At 43.0% G+C, this 24,921-nt stretch overlaps 1 pseudogene; it reads left to right on the forward strand.

The window, feature by feature from the left end:
• The first annotated feature begins 24,206 nt into the window (after positions 1-24,206).
• On the forward strand, positions 24,207-24,323 carry LOC136332614 (U4 spliceosomal RNA; annotated as a pseudogene).
• The last annotated feature ends 598 nt before the right edge of the window (positions 24,324-24,921 follow it).

The following is a 24,921-nucleotide window of genomic DNA, read 5'->3' on the forward strand; positions in this document are numbered from 1 at the left end:
TGGGTAAGTCACCTTACCACTCTGGGCTTCAGATAGTTCACCTGTCAAATTGGAGAGCCAGCTAGGATCCTTTCCTTTCCCCATTAGAACTCTCTGGCTCCTGTTTGAGGATAAAAATACATCTTTTTTTTAACCCCAAATGCCAAAATTGGGGCAGTGTTTCCTCTGGAGGTTTTGTTCCCACAGTGGTTCTTCCATTCTCTGTAGGGGGTCAGGGGGGTCATGATTTCAAGCAAGCTCTGACCAGAACAGCTCAGTTCAATTTAGAAAGCATTTACTGAGTGTCCCAGGTGCAAAGCCACCATCACTTGCCTGGTTGAGCAGTTTCCCTGCTGCTACCTTGAGCCTATACAGATTATTCCCAATGCAGCAACTCACTCCCAGAAAAATGCAAAATCAGCAACAGCCCACAGCAATTGTGGGATCCCGTACCCCACCACACTCCTGCCTCAGGGCCTTTGCATATCCTGTTTCCACTGCCTTCTCCCAGATAGCCACTAGTCCTGTTCCCTCCCTCACTTTATTATGGTCTCCACTCAAAACTAGCCTCAACTGAGAAGGTTACCCTGACCTCTTTATACCAAACAGCACCCCTGACCCATCACTCTCAGGCCCCTTATCCTACTTGCTTTCCTTTGCAGCACTCATCACCACCGTCACATTGTGTCTGTTGTTTGCCATCCCCCCAGTACCACCAGACTGTGAGCTTCTTGAGAGTAGGGCCCACTGATTCCCCAGTGCCTGGAGCAGGGTCTGTGAAGAAGAGGTACTTGGTGTATGTTTGGGGAGAATGAATGAATTTTCTCACTAGCCCCAAATCACATGAGTGTGCTTCCTAAAAAGACACTTGAATAAATAAAATAGATTTGTAAATTAAGCTTTTGACCTTTTGTGTGTGTGTGTGTGTGTGTGTGTGTGTGTGACAGAAACAGAGAGAGGGACAGATAGGGACAGACAGAAAGAGAGAGAAATGAGAAGCATCAGTTCTTCGTTGTGGCACCTTAGTTGTTCATTGATTGCTTTCTCATATGTGCCTTGACCGGGAGGCTACAGCAGAGTGAGTGACCCCTTGCTCAAGCCAGCAACCTTGGGCTTCAAGGCAGTGATCTTTGGGCTCAAGACAGCAACCATAGGGTCATGTCTAGGATCCCATGCTCAAGCCAGCAACCCCGCACTCAAGCCAGTGACCTCGGGGCTTCAAACTGGGGTCCTCTGCATCCCTGTCCAATGCTCTATCCACTGCGCCACTGCCTGGCCAGGCATGCTCTTAACTTTTTAGCAAGGCTTCACACCTCTTCAAGCCTGAGTTTCCTGTGTGACTCTGAAGGTTAGCAACTCTGGGACAAGCTCCTTGAGGGAATAACAGAGACCTGTTCCTGCTGATCCCAGACAGGGCACTCAGGAAGGGTTCAACACTTCATAAATGCTGGTGTCTTCATACAAAAGCAAACCAAAGATGCTTTTCCTCCTACCTAGGGAGCTGACATCTAGGTGAGGGAGAATGAGATTGTTTCCCCACACCAGGAAGGTCACAGACTAAACCTCTGCATTACTTAAGAGGCTTTGGAAAACTTGGTCAGGTGGTCACAATCCCCACAGTAGTGCAGTCCTGCCCTCTGGTGGCCACCCAGTGCAGTGCCCTCACGGAAAGGCAACATTTCAGGAAGTTTTTTTCATTATACAAATTGCCGGATTTCATTGTAGACAATTGGGAAGACACAAAATAAAAGTAATCACATCACCTGATTACCCTTGACACTACTTGGGTTTTTAGTCTCATGCTTATTTTATACCTAATTCATTGACTCAATCATGTATCTACAGAGAGCCTACCATGTCGTAGGCACTGTTTTAGGCACTCAGTGGCTATGAAGGAAACAAATAAAAATCACTATTTGTGCCACATACATTCCAATTGTCATCACTCTGTATTTATCCTGATTTCTTCACCTTTATCATAACCTATTTTGCCACATACTTTTCATAAAAATCACTGCTGATGGATGTGACTTTAACTGTCTCTATGTCCTTAGTCTTCAATGCTTCTCATCTCTTTCCCTTCCTGTCTGTCTGTCCCTATCTGTCCTTCTCTCTGTCTCTCTGTCTCTGTCACAAAAAAAAGTAACACAAAGAACAAACGACCTGAAAGTCACTTATAAAGAAACATGTGTATCTAAAGGAAAGCTGTAAATTCTACTGAGGGACAGAAAACTTGAATAAATGGAAAGACACATTTTTGCCTTGAATAAATGATATATGGTGAAACTGTGAAGTTTCCTTAAATGTCCCTATATGTTTGCTACATACGTATAATAAAGCCTTCTGAATTGTATGGCCCCTCTTTTACAGCCTCCTGACTCCCAGTACTTCCCCCCATAACACAGACAGTGTGATTAAATTTTTTTGTAATTCCGTGTTGCACTATGCTTACCCATTACACTTTAAGAGAACAACAGTAAATTCACCTGTAAAATATGAAAGTGAAAATGGCCTGAATAAAACTACTAAACTACAACATTACCAGGTAATAAAAATACAGGGTGGGTCAAAAGTTGCTTTACAGTTATTTGTACGGAAAGCAATACAATAGTTAATAAATAACAATGCAAGAATAAACTGTTTCGTGTACTCACAACTGTAACCCTACTTTTGCCCACCCCTGTATTTACGTTTCAGGTGAAATATAAAATGATATTCAGACAGCTACTTGGGTCGTCTCCAAAATAAAACTCTCTTGATAATATAAACAGAATCTTGCTTTGTTTTAAGATGGCAACTGGAAAACCATGTAAAAGTTATTAAACATTTTCCCCTGCCACAATATAAATTTAAAATCAATCAATCTATTTATTTGGCAAAGTAGAAACATACAAGCATTTTGGGACATCACAGTTTTTTAGCCATTCTATTAACATTATTAGCAAATGTTATGTATATGGTATTGGCCATGTGTCAAGATTTTTAAACCACCTTTTGTTTGTTTCACAAAATAGAGGGTTTCTGTCTTTGATAGCTCCTTCTTTGTGACTTTGCCGGAAAATACAAGACAGATGTTAAAGATTCTAGCAGCAGTTTTGAATTCCACAGCTGTCTGTGCAACACATACAAATATTAGGAGCCTTGCTACTCTTCCTGCCACCACAGAAAAAGGGGCAAAAAGGGAGATAATCAAGAGCTTTTCTTACAGTGAGCCAAAGAATAGCCCCATTATAAAGTAATAAAATATTGCCTCCATGAGGAAATGAGTGCTTTCCCAGACCCTGAAGCATCAGGAACCACCTGGTGAGCCCAGACCCGGCTTCTCCCACAGGGTGAGCTCGGAGACTGTCCGCACTGACTCTAGGACCGCATAGGAGTGGGGGTTCCCAGTTGGCTCCTACAGACCCATAGTCTCTTCTGGAAACTGTGGGGTGAGCCCCGTGTGTGCTCCCGCAGGAGGGAGAGGAGAGGCGCTAAGTCCCGTTACTGAGGGCTCACTCCCTAGAAGTCCCTGCATCTTCCAAGAGCCCATGGCCCTGACTTGCTTTAGGAACCTTATCCCCAGCCAGCCGTGTGGCTGGATACCTCAAAGTCACCACCCTCCCTACCTCTTCTCCGGGGCCCTTTCTTCCTGTTCTGAAGTCCTGGAGTCCCTAGAACAATGGTTCGCAAACTTCAGAGCATGACAGCCCCGAGGTGTTGTTCAGCACAGACTGCTGGAGCCCACGTCCAGAGTTGCTGGCCCAGTAGGTTTCGGTTGAGCTTGAGTCTAACATTTCTAATAAACATCCGGGTAGTGCTCTTGCTGCTGGTCAGGGACCACACGTCAAGAGCCACTGCCCTAGAGGGCTGGAAGGCCGGCCAAGTTCTGGCCACTCATAGCTCAAACTCCGATGCGCTATGGTCTCCTGACCCCAAAGCACTCCTCAGCCTCAGACATCGGAGTTGGCAACTGGGGTGCTCCAGGGCTATGGCAGGAAAAGTGGTAGCTTCACTAGAGGCCCTGAGCCAAACCACCTAATCTTTTCTGGGAAAATTCTTTACAACTTGGTGATCGTACCCACCAGGGGGCAGCAGATCCTCATGAGAAGAAACTTTTCTGCAAGGACAGGAATTGGAATCCTCAGGGCCCGTTACTGAAGACCCGAATATCCCACGGAGCACGTGGGTGGTTGAGGTAACAGGGGTCACAGTATAATCTTTATATTCTGTTACTGTTTCATGGATGTCAGACTTTCTCATATATCATCACTTCATCCAAACTCTACAATGGTCCTGAGGCAATGAAGTATGTGACTGTGACAGATAAGAAAAGGCTCAAAGGTTAAGTTCAGGTGACTTGTCCAAGATCAGAGGGCTTATCAGACCAGGAACGTGGGCACCGGTCCCCTGGCTCCTCCCTCACGCCTGCCCTTTGCGTCCCCTCCACAGTCATCGCAGCCGGGATACCTGGTTCGTTTACCACCGTGCACTTCCTCCCTTCATCCTCACAACAACCTTTAAGGCCCATTCTCGAATCATCCCCACATTAGAGGCAAGAAAAGTGAAGAAAAATAAATTAACTTGCACAATTAGTAAACAGCAAAGCTAAGGTTTGAACTTGAGCTCATCTAATTCCATAATCCACCAATGCTTCCCTACTGTCACTTGTTATCAGCAATTTGTTGAGCATTTGTTGAGCGGCACTGTGCTGATCACTGGCCATGCCAAGTCTTTGCCTCGTAGCAGAATCCAATCAAAGAAAATGTGAGACACCCTCTACTGCTGGTGGCCGAGGCCAGGTAGGTCCATATTGGTTTCGGACAGATGGTACAGACACTGTGGAGCCAGAAAAGCATTGGGCCATTACCATTTAATACAGTCTCAGAGGGGTGGACAAGCACACAGGCAGGGGAAACCACTTCTCCGGCACACAAACAGCAACAATGGCCCCTCACATTGACGAGCAGGCAACCCGCCATCCACAGTCCCCCTCTCTCCCAAGCGCAAGCACCTATAGCCTTACATAGCTGTACATGCACTCACGCACCGATCAGGCAAAGTGCTTGCAGCAGGTAACCCTGCAAGCAAGCCTAACACAGCTGCCCCACAACCCCTAACCAGGTACCACAGGAATCTCACCAAGATGAGTACCATAGTCCTCGTTTCACAGAGTAAACAACAGTGCTTAGAGAGGTTAATGAACTTGCCTGAGGTCACAAGACAATAAGCGGTGGGTCAGGGATTTAAATCGGAATAAAAATGAAAATAGAGCCTTATCAAAATTTACAGGTTGCACCTAATGCAATGCTTAGAGGGAAATCTAAAGCATTTAATATTTATATTAAATCTAAAAAGTCTCAAATCAACTATCTAAGCTTCTACCTTAAGAAACTAGAAAATAAAGAGAAAATTAGACCCAAAGCAAGAGGAAAGTCATAAAAATAAGAGTAGAAAAAGATCAACAAAATTGATAAATGTCTAGCCAGACTGACCAAGCTAAAAAGAGAGAATATGACATCAACCATTGTCAAAAATGAAAAGGAAGCATTATCTTCTAACACTATGCTTTTGCTTTAAAAAGAAATGTGATTAAGATATAGAACCAGAAGGCAGGTTTACGGTTCTTTGATTAATCATTAAAGGAAGTCCCTAGAACTGGTGTTTCAAATAATCTCTCTATTTGGTGCTTCTGAGGTAACACCCTGTGGCCGCCCATCCCAGGAAGATTCTGAAAGGTCAAGAAGTACTGCTCTCTTGTGAAAATCATGGAACATGGTTGTGGGAGAGAAAAAACAGCTTAAAGCTGCTGAGTGAGTAGTTCCATCACCTGCTTTTTAGCAGTGAATTAGAAAAGATACACGTGGCAAGTTCATTAAGCAAGTTCATTAAGAATCTGGAAATAGATTCCTTTCTTGTGTTATCAAACCTCTTGGAAAATCACCCGAAAACCCCAGTCTAAAGATGCTCTAAGATGTTGATCAGAAAATACATCCCATGTCTGTTAAAAGTGGCTCGAGACAAGGTGCCGCCAGGCAGTCCTTCTCACATTGATTTCCATGTTCTCGTTTCCCTGACTGGGTTGGTTCCTGCAGACCTGTTTCTGCTCTCGGTGTGCCTGGGAGTCTCCCTCTGCCTGATTCAAGAAGTCTTCTACGAACTCTTGGTCCAACAGTGCCCTGATGACCCTTTGTCTGTCCAGGCTCAGTTTAGACCTCCTTCATCTGTCCTTCCTTTGTATATATGAAATTGTGCCCCTACTCTACCTTACATTATACCGGTACGTTTACCATATATTTATAATACTTGATCGATGCTGTTTACACATCTGTTCCCCATTTTGGAATTACTGTTTGATTCTTTTATGTATCCTGAGTTCCTAAAATACTGTAGAAGCACAATAAATGTCAGTTGAACGATCCTGGGGCTCACCTGCTATTTCTGCACAGTGACAACCTCTTGTTCCAGCCCTGTCCAACCTTGGCTTGACCCAGGCCTGACATAACGTAACCAAAATTTGGCCACAGTGTGACCTGGTTGCAAAGCTCACTCACCCCTGCTAGGATGTTGTTTACTAACCAGGCTGCATTCAATGCTCAGTGCACGTTAGAATCAATAGGGTGAGCTCTTTAAAAATACTGATGCTCAGGCCTCCACCTAGACCAGAAACTCTTGAGAGTGGGGCCTGGGCACAGAATTTTTAAAGCTTCCAGATGATTCTAACCAGCAACCAAGGTTGAGAACTCTCTTAACAGAAAGGAGCCTGAGGTTTATACTACCTTTAGATGTGGAAGAATTCTCAGTTCACCACCAAATTTGTTTCCTAGTCTTCCGTCCAGGTGTGGGCTCCCAAACCTTTTCCTCTGAGCCCGGTGCACCTCCACCTGGAATTCAGCCCATCGTCCAAGCCAACCCAAGATACCACATGTCTAAATATTTAAAAGTTATAAATCAAGCTTAAAACCATTAAATGCTGTATGTCCTTTCCTCTTTCCTTGACAAGTATAATATTCATAACATCAAAATTGAAAAATGTGTGCAAAGCTATGTTTTCGTATGTCTAAAAGTTGGCAAAATATCAGCCCTGGCCGGTTGGCTCAGTGGTAGAGCATCGGCCTGGCGTGCAAAAGTCCTGAGTTCGATTTCCGGCCAGGGCACACAGGAGAAGCGCCCATCTGCTTCTCCACCCCTCCCCCTCTCCTTCCTCTCTGTCTCTCTCTTCCCCTCCTTCAGCGAGGCTCCATTGGAGCAAAGATGGCCCGGGCGCTGGGGATGGCTCCTTGGCCTCTGCCCCAGGCGCTAGAGTGGCTTTGGTCACAACAGAGCAACGCCCCAGAGGGGCAGAGCATCGCCCCCTGGTGGGCAGAGCATCGCCCCCTGGTGGACGTGCCGGGTGGATCCCGGTCGGGCGCATGTGGGAGTCCGTCTGACTGTCTCTCCCCGTTTCCAGCTTCAGAAAAATACCAAAAAAAAAAAAAAAAAAGTTGGCAAAATATCAAAGATAACTGATTGCACGTGTGTGGTTACACGCCTTGGTGAGCCGATGTTTGGGTGGGTGATACAATAATTAATTAATTATTACAAATGTATTCCCTAAAATCTGTATTTCTTGTCCTTCATTTCAGCACATCACTAACTGTGTTAATGTCATAAAAATTGTTCACAATGATGCCGAATCTCTCTATTTCAATTTAGGGAAACATCCTGCTAAGGTAGTAACTGTTACAATTGTCAATTACCTTCTTAAAGCAAACTGCCTTAATCTAGAAAGCCAGGAAAGAGTCTATAGAAACCAGTTTCCAGAGTGTATTTAAATGAATCTTCTTCAGAGTCATGCATTTGTTTTTGCTTCATTATTTGAATTTCTTTGTGTTTTACTGGAATTATATCTTTGTTGCACATTTATCATGCAGCTTTAAGATATTTAGAATAACAACTTTCTCTAAATTTTTTTTTAGTTATTAATTTTAGAAAGAAGAGAGAGAGAAGGTGTGAGGAGCAGGAAGCATCAACTCCCATACGTGCTTTGACCGGGCAAGCCCAGGGTTTTGAACCAGCGACCTCAGCATTCCAGGCTGATGCTTAATCCACTGCGCCACCACATGTCAGGCCAATTTTCTCTAAATTTTTAAAAACGGGTTTAGAATCCCCTTAAAAGTAAAACAACCAAATTTAAAATGGTTCTGGATTTAGGTTGTTTTTATTTCTGTTTTTATGAACCTTTGCTGACATTATAGCAAGCAACAGTTTATAACAAATAACCAGATGGTGAGAATTCAAAATTAATTTCACTTTTTTACCAAGAACCAAAATTAGCTTTATTTGAGGATCTTCTATTGTTTTGTTTCATATCTTGTTTAAGTTAAATCTAATTGCTTTAACAGCATTTCATTGGAATTCTCATTGTAGAGCAGAATGTTCATCGGTCAAATTTGGTATGTTTTTCATCAAGATGTTCCACCTTTGGGCAATAACAACATAATATATTGAAAATAATGTATATAGTCTTTGAAATGTTCCAAGGAAGACCAGTTCTACCAGCACAGCTGAAACTATGTGTGTTCAATTCAAACCACAGTTCAGAGCATGCTTCCGTATTTCAGCCAAACTTATGGATTCTGCACCTTTTTTTTTTTAACAATCATGTTAATATTACTATCATAGGCTTACACTCAATAATCTTTTAAATCAGTAGCTAGAATTTAAAGCAATGTTTTCAGTTAAGACAAAGCCTGTATTTTTCACAACAGGTGAAAAATCAATAAAATACTTATTAATTTCAAGTTTCTTGTTTCCACCAGACATTTTAGCAACAAGTATCATAAATGTGAGTCATTCAGCATGACTTTTGACTCTGCTACAACCTAGTTGGACTGAATAATATTTTCTTTTTTAAAGTTTATGTATATTTTTATCACTTTATTACCCATTAATTTAATAATCTCTTTTTAATCTTCCATCTTCAGTCATGATCATTGGTGTTTAAATTTCTTTCATGTTTGGTCATTCTAGCAGCAGATTTTTAATTCATTTCTATATAACCCAGACAAGTTTCCAATGTTTTTCATAAAGATTATATAATTAGTACCATTATAAACATCATTTCATTTGGCTAAATATTGGATACATAATATTTCTCTGTTCAGACTATCATGCCAATGTCCTGTATTAGTATTTACTTGCCTTTGTTTAAAACTATTCATTGTTTGTTGCTTATTCACATTTTTTTCTCAATCACCTGTGTGATTTTTGTTTGTTTGTTTACATGTGAGTTTCATCTTCTGGCCGTAAATATTTTCTCTAGCCAAAGGTGATCTTCAATATTGGTTATGATCGGTACAGAATTAGCAAAATACCATCCTTGAATTTAATATAGAAAAGCCAATTTCTATCATTTCTTTCTCCAGTTGAAAGAATGATGGTATGAAATAAAATATGAAATTTTCTGTGATGTTCATCCAAGATTTGCAATCATTCCCTAGATGGGGCTGGGTTTTGAGGAGACATTCTCCCAAAGCACGGGACGCCCCCAAGTTTCCCATTTCTCTCTTCTTCTCCTGTTGGGCTCATTTCCTGAATGTAACTTTCTTGGTGTTTCCTAGGAAGGTGCAAGTTACATCCATTTTGTGAATTTGATATGAATAATTCCCTTGTACATTCTCACTGTTTTGATCACTAATTAGATCTTCACTAAGTAATTAGTAAGGTTCTGTGTATAAGTTACATGGAATGGTCCAACAAAAGCCCACTCACTTACTATTTCTGCAGTTTTTAAAGACGTAAGCAGGTCACATCTTTAGCAGTGTTCTGTTTCTTTTCAGCTTCTGAATGTTACTCTCCTATTTTACATGTTTTATCACCACCTCAACTTGCATTTATTCTCATTTATAAAAGGATTAATATAAAAGGTGGTTCTATTCAAAATTGGCCTAATTTTATTGTATTTCATCAAAATGTAAAGAAAGAAAAAGTAAAATTATTTCCTCCTATATATTAAATCTATTTTAATTATATTTAATATTTAAAATTATCTGTTATAATTAAATGGAAAAATACAAACTATAATTAATAAATATAAATTTCTAAATAAGGGTAACATTTTAATTTGATTTTCTGAAAATTTAATATTATACTGAGCATCTTTATAAAAGTAAAGCATTTTTTATTTTTAAGTTGCATTCAAAATCTACCCAGTTTCTTGCTAATGTAAAAAAATGAGTCATATACTTAACACACATTACATCTAGATGCACATATATACCAATAAGGGTAATCTGAATTATTATGGATGTTAAGCACTTCCAGAAAATGATATTTGGTAAGAATTCATAGTATTTCTGCTATCTCAGATGACTGTCTTAACAAATTAATCAACTTGTTCTCCACCCAAGAACACTGCCACTGAAATCCTTCTTGCACTCTGAAACAGTATCCTTTTCTGATATTGGTGGCAACACAACCCCAGAACCTTCCTCCTATGGAAACATAGCCACCTTTCTTCCCAAGGACACACCGCTCGAAACAAATGGAGAAGCATTTGCTAGCTCTTGAATGGTGTTAGAGAGTGAACGTCTGGAGTTGCAGGTCACACCATGCCAATGCTAAGTACCGCACCAGAGTGACATGCTTCTGTGTATTTGTATCATGTGGGGTTCTTTAGAGCCCTTCTGCCCAGGCCCAGCAGTCTCAGGTCCCACCCTGGCCCCACCTCCCTGATGAGAAAGCACGTCCTTACCTCACCCCAGAGAGCCCCTTCCCTGGCTTCATCCTTCTACTCCCTAAGATAGCATTCTTCAACCCAGCCCTTTTGGGAGTCTGTGGGATCCACCAGAAAATTCTGCCTAACCCCAGCCTGACTGTCTCTGCCCTATTTACTTTGCCTGGACAATATTGACTCTTTAAAATCTTTCAAGTTACTATCATACCACCAAAGTTCTGGCATTTCTGCCCAAGCAACACACACAGACACCCAGACAGACTAACAATACGACCACACATGCTATCTATAAAATGTAATTCTACAAATGGAACAATTTGTTGGGGAAGGGAGGAGGCATATTAAACCATTTTAAATTTGCATAATGAAGTCAATCACTTGTAACTAGCAAATCCATTGTGCCAACTTGTCTCAGAATTGGAGTCATTGTAAAATTCAGTACCAAGTAGTTATCAGTGGCTAGACTCAGGGTGAACCATGCCATGCAAAACAAATGTTATATTTACATGTGCAGGAACCTGAGTGTGATACTGTGTCTTTGTCCCCAGTCCTGGCACAGAGCTCCTAAAACCCTTGGAATTTCCTAAGTGATTAGAGATAAAGGTAGCTTGATAGTCATAGAACAAATGTTTTTTTAACCACACCTGAGTTTATATTAATGTGGTGACTTTGGAAAGCACCTAAAGATTGGGACTGGTTGCCATGGGGACCAACCACTGTGACTGGGGAGTTGGGCCTTTTGGTCCCACCCTCTGACAACCTCTGGGGAGGGGACCCAGCCTGGATATCGAGTTCAATCACCAATGTCCAGTGATTTAATTAATCATGCCTATGCAATGAAGCCTCCATAAAAAATATAAAAGAATGGGGTTCAGGGATATTGGGGTTGGTGGAAAACATGGATATTTGGGGAGTGTGGTATGCTCAGAGAGGATATGGAAGTCCCGTGCTCTTTCCCACACAACTTGCCTTATGCACCTCCTTCATCTGGCTGTTCCCAAGTTGTATCCTTTGATAATAAACTGGAAACCTAGTACTTAAAATGTTTTTTTGAGTTCTGTGAGCCACTCTAGCAAATTAATCAAACCCAAAGAGGAGGGTCACTTGAACCAGGTACCAATATCTAAAGTAGGGGCTGGGCACCCTTGTAGTTCTGAGCTGTTAACCTGTGGGATATGACGGTATCTCCAGATAAACAGTGTCAGAATTGAATTGTAGAACAACCAGCTGGTGTCAGAGAATTGGGGGGGGGGGGGCACGCACACATTGGAATTGGGAGCAGAATTATACTGAGTTCACTGGTACCATATTTCTGATATGGTCACCAATGTCTGGATGCTCCCTATAGATGGGACCTCAAGAGGCCCAGAAATGGGTGTCCTGCACCCCATTTCTCTCGTGGCCCCCCCTTCCTGCAGCCACTGCCCATGCTTTGGAGTTGGCATGAATCACATCAGCACCCCCAACAGCCTGTGTCCTTCTGAGACCCACCACTAAACTCCATTTCCTGTGCCTCCCATCAGGGTATGGTGTGGTTGGTGGTTGCTTTTTCCAGACCTACTCTGAAACCACTGAAAACATATCCTTACAGGCCTGCTGTATGGAAATACCTTATACAAACATGCACACTCAATCTTGCCTCCAAGCAAAGGGAGCCTGTTCCCACGTGTCTCCACAGGACATCAAATAGGTCAGTCTCATCCCTTTACAGAAACAAAAACCAGCCAGACCAGTTGTTCAGCATCATGTGGACCAAGTACAAATAAACTAGAAAGCAGATGTTGACCAAAAGAGGGGCTGCATATTTGCATATAAGTTCCGATCCATTCGTCTGCAAGAGGTGTGAGGCAGGGTAAGAGGTCTGGGTAGTGGTGCCTGCTTCCCCCTCAAGGTCATGATGCTTTCAACCAAAGAATCCCTTCAAAGTGGTGAGAATACTTGCACAGTAAGAAAATATTTTCTTTGTGTGATCAGTTAGGAAGCAATTATCAATTTCTTTCTTTTTGTCCCAGATTTCAAGCCTAAAAGGGAATCTTGGGTTTGATATTTTATGATGAAAGGACACTAGATAAAGACTTTCTCTGATATGCTTATATGCAAACCCTGGACAGGCAGGAGTATTAGCTCAGCTTTGCCCACTTTCATATAACTACTAAAAGAGAGGACTGCCTTACCATCCACCAGTGGCCTTGTCTTTCATCTGTCTCCTTTTCTGTTTCCCCCACTTTGTACCAGACAGCACTTCCCAAATGGTAGAGATGACTGATAAATTTCTATGTTGTTTCTTTAAAAAAGAATAAATTGTGTTTCTCCTTATTATATATGTAAAAAAAGATTTAAGTATAACATCAATATTTCCTACTGAAGTGTTATTCGTGCATACTGTTTTCTTTAAATAGTTACTGTGTTCCAAGAGAAAACACTATACCTAATCATAAATTTACCTTCACTCAATTTATTCGTCTCATATTTATTTTACAGGATTTGGGGGGGGAAATGTATCTAGCTTGATGTTTATCTTCTAAATCTCCATATTCTAAACACATGTCTAACTGCCTATGGTAAATATTACATATACTCCCCTTGTTATTGTAAGCTATCTCTTTTATAAAATAAATCACACCAAAAATACAAAATAGTATTGCTTCAATGTGTAAATATACTGATTTGGAACTAGCATGAAATTGTTATTCAAATAGACTGCACAGGCGGTGGCAAGATGGCGATGGAGTAGGTGGACGTACCAACTTCCACCTCCTAGAACCAAAGTGGATTACAACTTAATTTTAAAAACCATCATCTGGAAAAACCAACTTTGGACTAAACTAAGAAGACTCTTTAACCAAGGAACACTGAAGAAGCCACACTGAGACTGGTAGGAAAAGTAGAAACATGGAGAGGGCTGCCCAACTCCCAGGAGCGAACGGTAGCCAGGAGAGACTCGCATGGTGGGAAGAGAGTTTAGCGGAGAAGGGAGGGTCCTGAGCCCCAGGAAGAAAGCCCCAGCCTGCAGCCCCAGAGCCTAGAGAAGCATATGGACAGTATTTAGCTGCAAAACAAGTCAGGATACTGGTTGTGAGAAAGAGACAGATTTCTCAGACCCAGGATTCTTCTTAAAGGGACCACACAGAAAACCTCTTTCACAACCACTCACCCGGGGCTCTGGGGTACAGGGAGAGATGAGAGGACTGGAGTAGCAGAAAGAGAGTGTAATCTAGGAGGGACAGGGAGAAACACTTTGAGGGACAGCCACCCTAATCCCTGGGCTGAGTCACCCCCCCAATCTAAAGTGAATATTTCCCCTGGAACAAGCAATACCAGCAAAGGGAAGCAAGACACCAGCCAAACAAGCTCTCCCATGGCACTCAGAGCAGAGTCGCTTAGAAGGAGGGAACCTTCAGGAATACAGTATTGAGTGTTTAGGTCTGAGCTGCAGCGCCACCACCCACACTGCTGAGGGCTCACTGGAGGGCAGGCAGTGCAGTCCCATAGGCAAGGGCAGAAGCCAGGCCGGCCAAAACTGAGGCCCAGCGTGAGTTCAGTCTAGCCTGGTGGGGATGGAGGGGACACACGAAAGCAAGTGGTCCAGCCTGGCTGCAGGGCCAGGCAACCAAGAGTGGTTCCACCTGCAATCCTGCCCACAGGGCAAAGGCAAAATCCTGGGAACTGCAGAGACCCTGGCTGAACACGGGCATGCAGCACCTCCCAGCATGTGGAGCTGGGGCTTGCAGCCTGACGCACGAGCACAGCTCTGCCCATGGGAGTGCGGCAAAAGCCTGAAACCGGCAGAGAACCGCAGCAGAGCATAAGTGCACAGCCCTGTCCACAGTGCCAAGGCTTGCAACCCGGGGTGCAGCGCACAGCCCCACCTGTGGAGGAGAAACAGAAATAGCAGTGAGAGCCATAGCAGGCCAGTGCCAGCAATGCCCATATGCAAATGCCCAGGGCATTGGCAAGGGTGGCAGGCCTGCAGACAGACCACACCTAGGGAACACAGAGGCCACACCCATTGGACTCCAGAAGCCACACCTTTCCTATACACAGACAAAATGGGAAGTCAGAAATTAATCAAGAGAAATCCCCAGAAAAGGACTTGATGAGTCAGATATAGCCAAACTACCAGATGCAGAGTTTAAAATAATGATTGTTAGGATGCTCAAAGATCTTAGAACAACAATAAATGGACATAATGAACACCTAAATAAAGAGATAGCAAGTATATAAAAGGACATTGAAATAATAAAAAAGAATCAGTTAGAAATGACAAATATAAAATATCAGAAATAAAGACCACATTGGAAGGAATTAAAAGCAGGATGGATGAAGCTGAGGATCAAATCAGCAAGTTAGAGGACAAGATAAATGAAGGCATGGAAGCAGAGCAGCAAAAAGAAAAGAGACTCAAAAAGTCCGAGGAAACTCTAAGAGAGCTCTGTGACAACATGAAGAGAAATAACATCTGCATCATAGGGGTTCCTGAAGAAGAAGAGAAAGAACAAGGGATAGAGACTTACATATCATAGCTGAAAACTTCCCTAAATTGATGCAGGAAAAAGTCACACAAGTTCAAGAAGCACAGACAATTCCATTAAAGAGAAATCTACACCAAAACACATCATAATGAAAATACCAAAGCTAAGTGATAAAGAGAAAGTATTAAAAGCTGCTGTAGAGAAAAAAAGGCTATCACCTACAAAGGAGCCCCTATAAGGATGACATCTGACTTCTCCACAGAAACACTTGAGGCCAGAAGGAAATGGCAAGAAATATTCAAAGTAATGCAGAACAAGAACCTACAACCAAGACTTCTTTATCCAGCAAGGCTGTCGTTTAAAATTGAAGGAGAAATAAAAAGCTTCCCAGACAAAAAAAAAAACAAAAAACTCAAGGAATTCATTACAACCAAACCAATCCTGAAAGAAATGTGAAGGAACCTGTTGTAAACAGATCAAAGGGGGGAAACAATATAGCAAAAGAGGAATACAGTTTTAAAGAATAAAATGGCAATAAACAACTACATATCAATAATAACCTTAAATGTAAATGGATTAAATAATACAATCAAAAGACATAGGGTAGCTGTGTAGATAAGAAAACAGGACCCATATATATGCTGTCTACAAGAGACACAACTTAAAACAAAGATGCACATAAACTGAAGGTAAAAGTATTCAAAAAAATATTTCATGCAAATGGAAATGAAAAAAAACTGGGATAGCAATACTTATATAAGACAAAATGGACTTTAAAACAAAGGCTATAGTAAGAAATAAAGAAAGTCACTACACAGTGATAAAGGGAGCACTCCAACAGGAAGATATAACCAATAGAAATACCTACACACCTAATATAGGAGCACCTAAATATATAAAGCAGACCTTGATAGATATAAAGGGCAAGATCAACAGCAATACTATAATAGTAGGGGATTTCAATACCTGCTAACATCACTAGATAGATCCTCAAGAAAGAAAATTAACAAAGAAACAGCAGACTTAAAGGACACACTAGATCAACTCAATTTAATAGATATCTTCAGAACCCTTCACCCTAAAGCAGCAGAATATATATTCTTTTTGTGCTCATGGTACATTCTCTAGGATAGACCACATGTTAGGGCACAAAAGCAGGCTCAACAAATTTAAGAAGATTGAAATCATATCAAGCATTTTCTTTGATCACAATGGCATTAAAACTAGAAATTAACCAAAACAGAAAAACTGAAAGATACTCAAACACTTGGAAACTAAATAGCATGTTATTAAATAACAAATGGGTTAACAATGAGGTCAAAAAAGAATTAAAAAATTACTAGAAGCGAATGATAATGAGCATATAACAACTCAAAATTTATGGGACACAGCAAAAGCAGTCCTGAGAGGGAAGTTCATAGCATTACAGGCATTTCTTAAGAAGCTAGGAAAAGCTCAAATAAACAACTTAACCCTGCATCTAAGAGAACTAGAAAAATAACAGCAAGTAAAGCCCTCAGGTAGTAGAAGGAAGGAAATAATAAAGATCAGAGCAGAAATAAATGACATAGAGGCTAAAGAAACAATACAGAGACTCAATGAAACCAGGAGCTCGTTATTTGAAAAGGTAAACAAGATTGATGAACCTTTAACTAGACTCACCAAGAAAAAAAGAGAGAGGACTCAAATAAATAAAATTAGAAATGAGAGTGGAGAAATAACAACTGACACAACAGAAATACAAAGGATTATAAGAAAATACTATGAAGAACTGTGTGCCAAAAAATTAGACAACCTAGATAAAATGGACAAATTTCTTGAAAAATATAATCTTTTAAAAAATCAATCTGGAAGAATCAGAAAACCTAAAGAGACCAATTACAACTAATGAGATCGAAACAGTTATCAAAAAACTTCCAACAAACAAAAGTCCTGGACCTGATGGCTTCACAAGTGAATTCTATGAAATATTCAAAGAAGAACTAACTCCTATCCTTCTCAAGCTATTTCAAAATATTCAAGAGGAAGGAACTCTTCCAAGCTCCTTTTATGAGGCGAGCATAATTCTGATTCCAAAACCAGGCAAAGACAACACAAAGAAAGAAAATTATAGGCCAATATTCCTGATGAATTTAGATGCTAAAATGCTCAACAAAATATTAGCAAACCGGATCCAGCAATACATGAAAAAAATCATACACCATGATCAAGTGGGATTTATTCTGGGGAGGTAAGGCTGGTACAATATTCACAAATCAATCAATGTGATTCACCACATGAACAAAAGGAAGGAGGAAAACCACATGATAATTTCAAGAGATGCAGAAAAAGCATTTGATAAAATCTAGCACCCATTCATGATCAAAAAACTCTCAGCAAAGTGGGAATACAGGGAACATACCTTAACATGATAAAGGCCATCTATGACAAACCCACAGCCAACATCATACTCAATGGGCAAAAATTAAAAGCAATCCCCTTAAGATCAGGAACAAGGCAGGGTTGCCCCCTTTCACCACTCTTATTCAACATTGTTCTGAAAGTCCTAGCCACAGCAATCAGACAAGAAAAAGAAATAAAAGGTATCCAAATTGGAAAAGAAGAAGTAAAACTATCATTATTTGCAGATGATATGATATTATATATAGAAAACCCTAAAGTCTCTGTCAAAAAACTACTGGACCTGATAAATGAATTCAGCAAGGTGGCAGGATATAAAATTAATACTCAGAAATCAAAGGCATTTTTATACACCAACAATGAACTGGCAGAAATAAAAATTAAGGAAACAATCCCCTTCACTACTGCAACCAAAAAGTAAAGTACCTAGGAGTAAATTTAACCAAGGAGATTAAAGACTTATACTTAGAAAATTATAAAACATTGATAAAGGAAATCAAGGAAGATACAAACAAGTGGAAGCATATACCATGCTCATGGTTAGGAAGAATAAACATCATTAAAATGTCTATATTACCCAAAGCAATCTATAAATTGCTTACCAATTTATCAATGCAATACCAATGACATACTTCAAAGATATAGAACACATATTCCAAAAATTTATATGGAACCAAAAAAGAACACAAATAGCCTCAGCAATCTTGAAAAGGAAGAATAAAGTGGGAGGTATCACACTTTCTGATATCAAGTTATATTACAAGGCCATTGTACTCAAAGCAGCATGGTACTGGCATAAGAATAGGCATATAGATCAATGAAACAGAACAGAGAACCCAGAAATAAATCCACAGCTTTATGGACAACTGATATTTGACAAAGGAGGTAAGAGTATAAAATGGAGTAAGACAGCCTCTTTAACAAATGGTGCTGGGAAAATTAGACAGCTACTTGCAAAAAAATGAAACTAGATCACCAACTTACACCATTCACAAAAATAAACTCAAAATGGATAAAAGCCTTAAATGTAGGCCATGAAACCATAAACGTCTTAGAAGAAAACATAGGCAGTAAGCTCTCTGACATCTCTTGCAGCAATATATTATATTTGCCGATTTATCTCCACGAGCAAGTGAAATAAAATATACAGAATAAACAAATGGGACTATATCAAACTAAAAAGCTTCTGCACAGCTAAAGACAATAAGAACAGAATAAAAAGACAATGGGAGAACATATTCTACAATACGTCTGATAAGGGGTTAATAACCAAAATTTATAAAGAACTTGTAAAACTCAACACTAGGAAGATAAACAATCCAATCAAAACATGGGCACTTGAATAGACACTTCTCCAAAGAGGACATACAGATGGCCAATAAGCATATTTAAAAATGCTCAACATCACTAATCATTAGAGAAATGCAAATTAAAACCACAATGAGATATCACCTTATTGGCCTGACCTGTGGTGGTACAGTGGATAAAGTGAGATATCACCTCACACCAATCAGAATGATGCTCATCAACAAAACAGCACAGAATAAATGCTGGAAAGGATGTGGAGAAAAGGGAACCCTCCTGCACTGCTGCTGGGAATGCAGACTGGTGCAGCCACTGTGGAAAACAGTATGGAGATTCCTCAAAAAATTAAAAATCGAACTGCCTTTTGACCCAGCAACCCCACTTTTAGGAATATACCCCAAGAACACCATAGCACTGCTTCAAAAGGAGAAATGCACCTCCATGTTTATGGTAGCATTGTTCACAATAGCGAAGATCTGGAAACAGCCCAAGTGTCTGTCAGTGGACTAGTGGATTAAAAAGCAGTGGTACATATATCCAATGGAATATTATGGGGCCATGAAAAAGAAGAAAATCTTACCTTTTGCAACAACATGGATGGACCTGGAAACTTATGTTAAAAGTTTTTGTTTGTTTGTTTGTTTGTTTTGTATTTTTCTGAAGCTGGAAACAGGGAGACAGTCAGACTCCCGCATGTGCACGACCGGGATCCACCCGGCACGCCCACCAGGGGGCGATGCTCTGCCCACCAGGAGGCGATGCTCTGCCCCTCCGGGGCGTCGCTCTGTTGCAACCAGAGCCACTCTAGTGCCTGGGGCAGAGGCAAGGAGCCATCCCCAGCGCCCGGGCCATCTCTCTTTCAATGGAGCCTCGGCTGCAGGAGGGGAAGAGAGAGACAGAGAGGAAGGAGAGGGGGAGGGGTGGAGAAGCAGATGGGCGCCTCTCCTGTGTGCCCTGGCCGGGAATCGAACTTGGGACTTCTGCACGCCAGGCCAATGCTCTACCACTGAGCCAACTGGCCAGGGCCTGGAAACTTATGTTAAGTGAAATAAGCCAGGCAGAAAAAGAAAAATATAATATGACCTCAATCATTTGAGGAATCCAATGAACAATGTGAACTGAGGAACAGAATTGAGACAGAGGAGAGATCAAAGGGACCAGAGGAAAAGAGGACAGACAGAAGGGGAATGATAGGACAGGATAAATCTGAAGGGAAGGGGGAGGGCCATATGGGGAGGGAGGAAAAGGGAGATGTTGAGGGGAGTACGGGGGAGTGGGGATGCATTCAGGGCAACACTAGAATCTATGTAAACACAATAAATTAAAATCAATTAAAAAAATAGACTGCCCAGAGTAAGCCTCAATCTTGTCATATTTAAAGTGGTCAGATTCATTGTAATTTAGAGATAGTCTCTAAGGTTCTCTTCTGCTCAAAGTTTCTTGGTCATTCTCCCAGGGCCAAGGCAACAGGATTCTGCCTCCCAGTAGGAAGCAGCAGAAATCAGGGAAATCGTTAAGCTGAGAAAGGGAATTGGATTATAGCAGAAAGGAAGCTGTCCCAAATCTAGACAAAAAATGTCCTGGGTGAGGAGCAGCTGGGGGAAGACGCTGCTCCACTATCTGCTGCTTACAGCCACAAATGCCACCACACACACACAAACAACACACATTCACCCACACACCCTACCCCCTGCCTGAGAACACCATACTCACCACACACTCGCCATGCACACACGACATACACATCATCTACAGACAGCACACACACCCTACCCCCACATACCATATTTAGACATCACAATGCTCCACGCACCACACACACACACACACACACACACACACACACACACCCGTAAGCACCCACACAGAGAGTTGGTGATGACTCCTCCTCCTTAATTTCCAGTCTTGTGTCTGGATTTGAAAACTGCTAAAGAGGTAGGAGTTGGGTGTGGCGAGTAAATTAGAAAACAAAAATGGGCTTTGAATGGGGGTCCCTTGGGGTCTCACAAGATATCATTTTAGGCCAGGACTGGTTTTCTGTTGTGCATGGGTAGGAGGATAGGGGCTGAGTCCTGGGGGTGGGGGCCTCAGGGCAGAAACTAGGGTGGGGAGGGGAACAGAAGGTGGAGCACTAATAAGTACACCCAGGACCCCAGGGAAAGGATCTCGTGGGTTCTGCTCTAAGCTGGGATGCCCTTTACCAAAACTCAGAGAGTCATCCTGGACCCAAAAGGAAGTCACCGCTTGTATTGGCCAGAACTGACCATGACCCTGAGGGGAGTGAGGCCTGAACTCCGTGCTTTGTGTGCAGGGGTAGGAGTTAGCTCACCCCCAGCTGGGCAGCCAGCATCCCCACCTCTGCAGTCACAGCCACAGACATCCCACAAATGACCATTTCAATGAGAGCTTTTTAACACTGGGCCCTTGAAATTTAAGAAATTCTCCACCCTTCAATTTCTAAAAGTAAATCTCATTCGAGCATTTTATAAAAGGTCAAGCAGTTTTGCCACCTACATCAGAGACATGTAGCTTTTCTTCCCTCCTCTTCCTTTTGAAATGACAGCCAAACCCCAGTGGTTTGGTTGCCTGGGAGAACGCTGTGCCACATGCAACATCTGTAAGCAGTTAATTTTCCAAATGGGAGATGGTCACCACAGATGCAGAGCTTTTCAAAATAAACACTAGAAAAATATTACTCCGGCAAAAATGCAAGCTTAGAATCCACCGGAGGGGCGAGGGCCTGCGAGGTAGTCCATGCTATGACAGGACCCAGTGTGCACAGATAAAAGCTGCATCCTAGCTGGCCCAGTGTGCAAAAGCAAGAGAATTGCAATCAGTACTGCAGCACATACAGGGATATTTGGGGGTGAGAGTATTCCAGCCTCTGTACAGGTGGGGGAATTACAGCCTGGGGCAGGGAGTGAATGTTGGTACATGTTGGGACTGGAACACAGGCCAAAAGATTTTTGCACTATCATAAGCTTCATTTTTATTTGAATATTTTTAGCTTTTTTTTTTTTTTTTTTTTTTTTTTTAGAAAATTAAAGGCCTCTGACTTTTTACTGTTGCCTTTAGGCTCATTTGGGGTGGGAGGGAGACTGCCGTCCTGGCCTCCTGAAACTGGGTGCTTCCTCCCCACATGCTGTGCTCTGCAGCCCCAAGCAGTGAGAAGCCAGGACCCCCGCGGAGGCCAAGGTGGGCGGGACTGATGAGGCCCACGATGCAGAACTCCACTTGGGCAGCTGCTTCTTATCCACCTTATGGAATGAGGCAGCCAAGCTTGAGGGCCCCGTGCTCCAAGACTGAAGAAAGCCAGGTCACTATGACCAGCGCGAGTCAGAGGGAGTTGGGGACAGGGCCGGCTAGAGATCCGACTGCACTCACATCCTTTCCCTGCCACTCCTCCCCGCCCCCATCAGGACTAGATGCTTCTGACCAGGAGTAAAAGCAGGCAGGGAGTAAAGCCCCAACGTGGAGACTGGCACTGACTAGGCACTTAGACGGTTTTAGTTGTTTAGGGTTGAAGAGGAATGGAGGAAATTCAAAAGACAAATAGTGCATTGACAGAAATATTGTTCCAGCGGGGTGAGCCCCTGACCAGTGCTAACCTGTCAGCTATTAGTGTATCCATCTCGGCTCTACAGGATGGTTTTCTGCAGCAAGGTTTCAAAAGACAAAAGCTCAGTTCTGTCAGGAGACAAAGAGAAGGGACTAGATGAAAGCAAAAGATAGAAGAAAACAACAGTGGGCAAGCAGGGTCCTAGGAAGAGGAGGTCGGACCTGGAAAGGAAGTGGGAAGCCAGGAAGCCTAAGGATAGGAAAAGTGGAGGAGCGCTTGGACATAGTGACCACAAGGGGGCGCTATGGCCCCATCATCACCCTGGGGCAGGCAGGGACTGGGGGGGGGGGGATTCCGAACTTCAACTGGGCTTCACTCCCTCCCTCACCCCACTCTCACTCCCAGACCCTTCTAAAGGATTTGAGATCTCCAGTCCTGGGCCCCTGAGGATTGTCTCAGAGGACTCTAAAGGGACCATTCCTTTTGAGCATTTTCATGGCGGGATGGAGGCACCAGGTAAGGAGTGAAGAAGCCTCCCTGACCTGCACCCCAACTCTGTCCCCCATGTTTGATGCCTGGCACCCTGGGGGTAGGATAGAAAGTCATCTCTGCCCAAAGGCTGCAGATGAGTTTGGCTCCGACAGAGGACGTGGCTGGCAGCAGGAGCTTACATACCCTGAAGCCTGTTTTCTCAGAACTTAAAGCAGGGAAGCGCTGGTCCTGGCTCTCCTTGTCCCATGGCAAATTCAGCCAGGACTGAAAATGTAAGCCAGAGTGTTAGGTGTCCACCCACAGTGAACCCCAGAGGGGAGGCGGAGGGCCACCCTGTGGCCAACAGTGGCTGGGACTCGCATTTAGGAGCACAGACGCTGAGCCCAGGCATTGCATGGGCTTAGGACCATGTTCAACCACCCCTGTGCCCCTCTGTCTGAGACCCAGCACCTGTTGTCTAGAATCAGAACATACTCACCCCAGGGCAGACACCCTGTCAAATTCTATATCCTCCTCGGCTTCTCTGTTTTCAGTCTGGTCCTCAGACACAGAAAGCTCCCATCTCTACAACCTTCCTCATGTTACCTTTTCCTAGATGATGGCTTAACAGGTATTAGTTACAGTTCAAGGTCATTGATTTCTTTCAAGAAGATTTCAGAGAGACCTAGGCCCCCCCAAGTTTAAATCACATCTCAGGATGGTTCTTCCACAAACTCAGACATTCTTTCAAAACATATTTATTGGTTTTCTCTTGCTTTTCCAGAGGCGTGGAAAAGGCAAGCTTAGGAACCACGTGTGGTGAGACTCTGGGCTACTTGTTTCAGCCTCTGAGGACACTTCTGGGAAGGCACTGAGCCACGCAAGGCAAGCTCAGGTGTGATACTTGCAGGTGATCACTGAGAGTCTGGCCCCACTGAGACAAGAGGAGACACCAGCAGAATCCAGGCACGGGTGGGATCCTGAGCTGTCCATCCTCAGCGGGACCCTGCTCAGCAGGCTGCTGTAACTTGGGGAGACCTCTACCTTCAAACCAGAATGCAAGGAAGAGGAGCAGAGTCAGAATACTGGACAAGACTATGGAGAGATTGTGGATTCAGGAACCGCAGCTATGGCATTGGAGGATGGGGATGAATGGGAAATTCTGGAAGTGGGGGCTGCCCGGGCAGCCAGGCTGCCTCTGACACACCCGATCCTCATTTGGATTTGAGCAAAGGAGACTTAAGAGCAGGAGGAAGGCACCCAGGAGCCTGTGAGTCGTGCCTAAGCCTCTGGATCCCACATCTGAGGATCATGACTTACTATCAGCTTTGAGCCGTGGTAGTACCGTCGCCTCTGAGGTTTAACCAAGGCACGATTGTTACTGATTGAAAACATGAGACTGAATTCCAGCCCCTCCTCCCTCCAGTGGCAGGCTGAGGCTCCACATTCATTTCCTGCCTTGGTCAGAATTGGCCGGGGAACAGGACAAGCCTGCTGGTGGATCCTGCCAGTGGCTCCAGCCAGGAGAGGCTGCAGAGAATAAAGGCAGGCACAAAGGGGTTCCCCAGGGAATGAAGCATGGACCTGAACAGCGGATGCCCCCTTGCATCTCATGCAGGTCCTTCTAGAGCCCCAGGCACATGCTTAGGGAGGGTGTCGAAGGTCACTGTTGTAAGCCCATCTTGCGGCCATGATGCCACAATGCTGTGATGCTCTGAAGACAGCCCGGCTGCCCAGCTATTTTCCACAGGAAGACAGGCTGTCATCACGCCACATTCCCCTGGGTTCTGAAGATGGTCAGCTCTGCAGCTAGAGAAAATCAGACACCCAGAGTGTTATTGGAGGGTTTAGCCAAAGCCCCTCACATTTTATAATCAGGTTCAGACAGGTTAAGCAACTTCACAGAGCTAGATCTAGTCTGTAACCCTTGATTCCTGACTCCTGAGTGCTTCCTTTCTGACACAAGAATTTTCTAGAATGTCTTTGAAAGAAATCAAGAAATAAGCAGCTCTAACCTGGCCAGTTGGCTCAGTGGTGGA

Source organism: Saccopteryx bilineata, chromosome 3 (assembly GCF_036850765.1).
Source record: "Saccopteryx bilineata isolate mSacBil1 chromosome 3, mSacBil1_pri_phased_curated, whole genome shotgun sequence".
Taxonomy (NCBI): Eukaryota; Metazoa; Chordata; class Mammalia; order Chiroptera; family Emballonuridae; genus Saccopteryx; species Saccopteryx bilineata.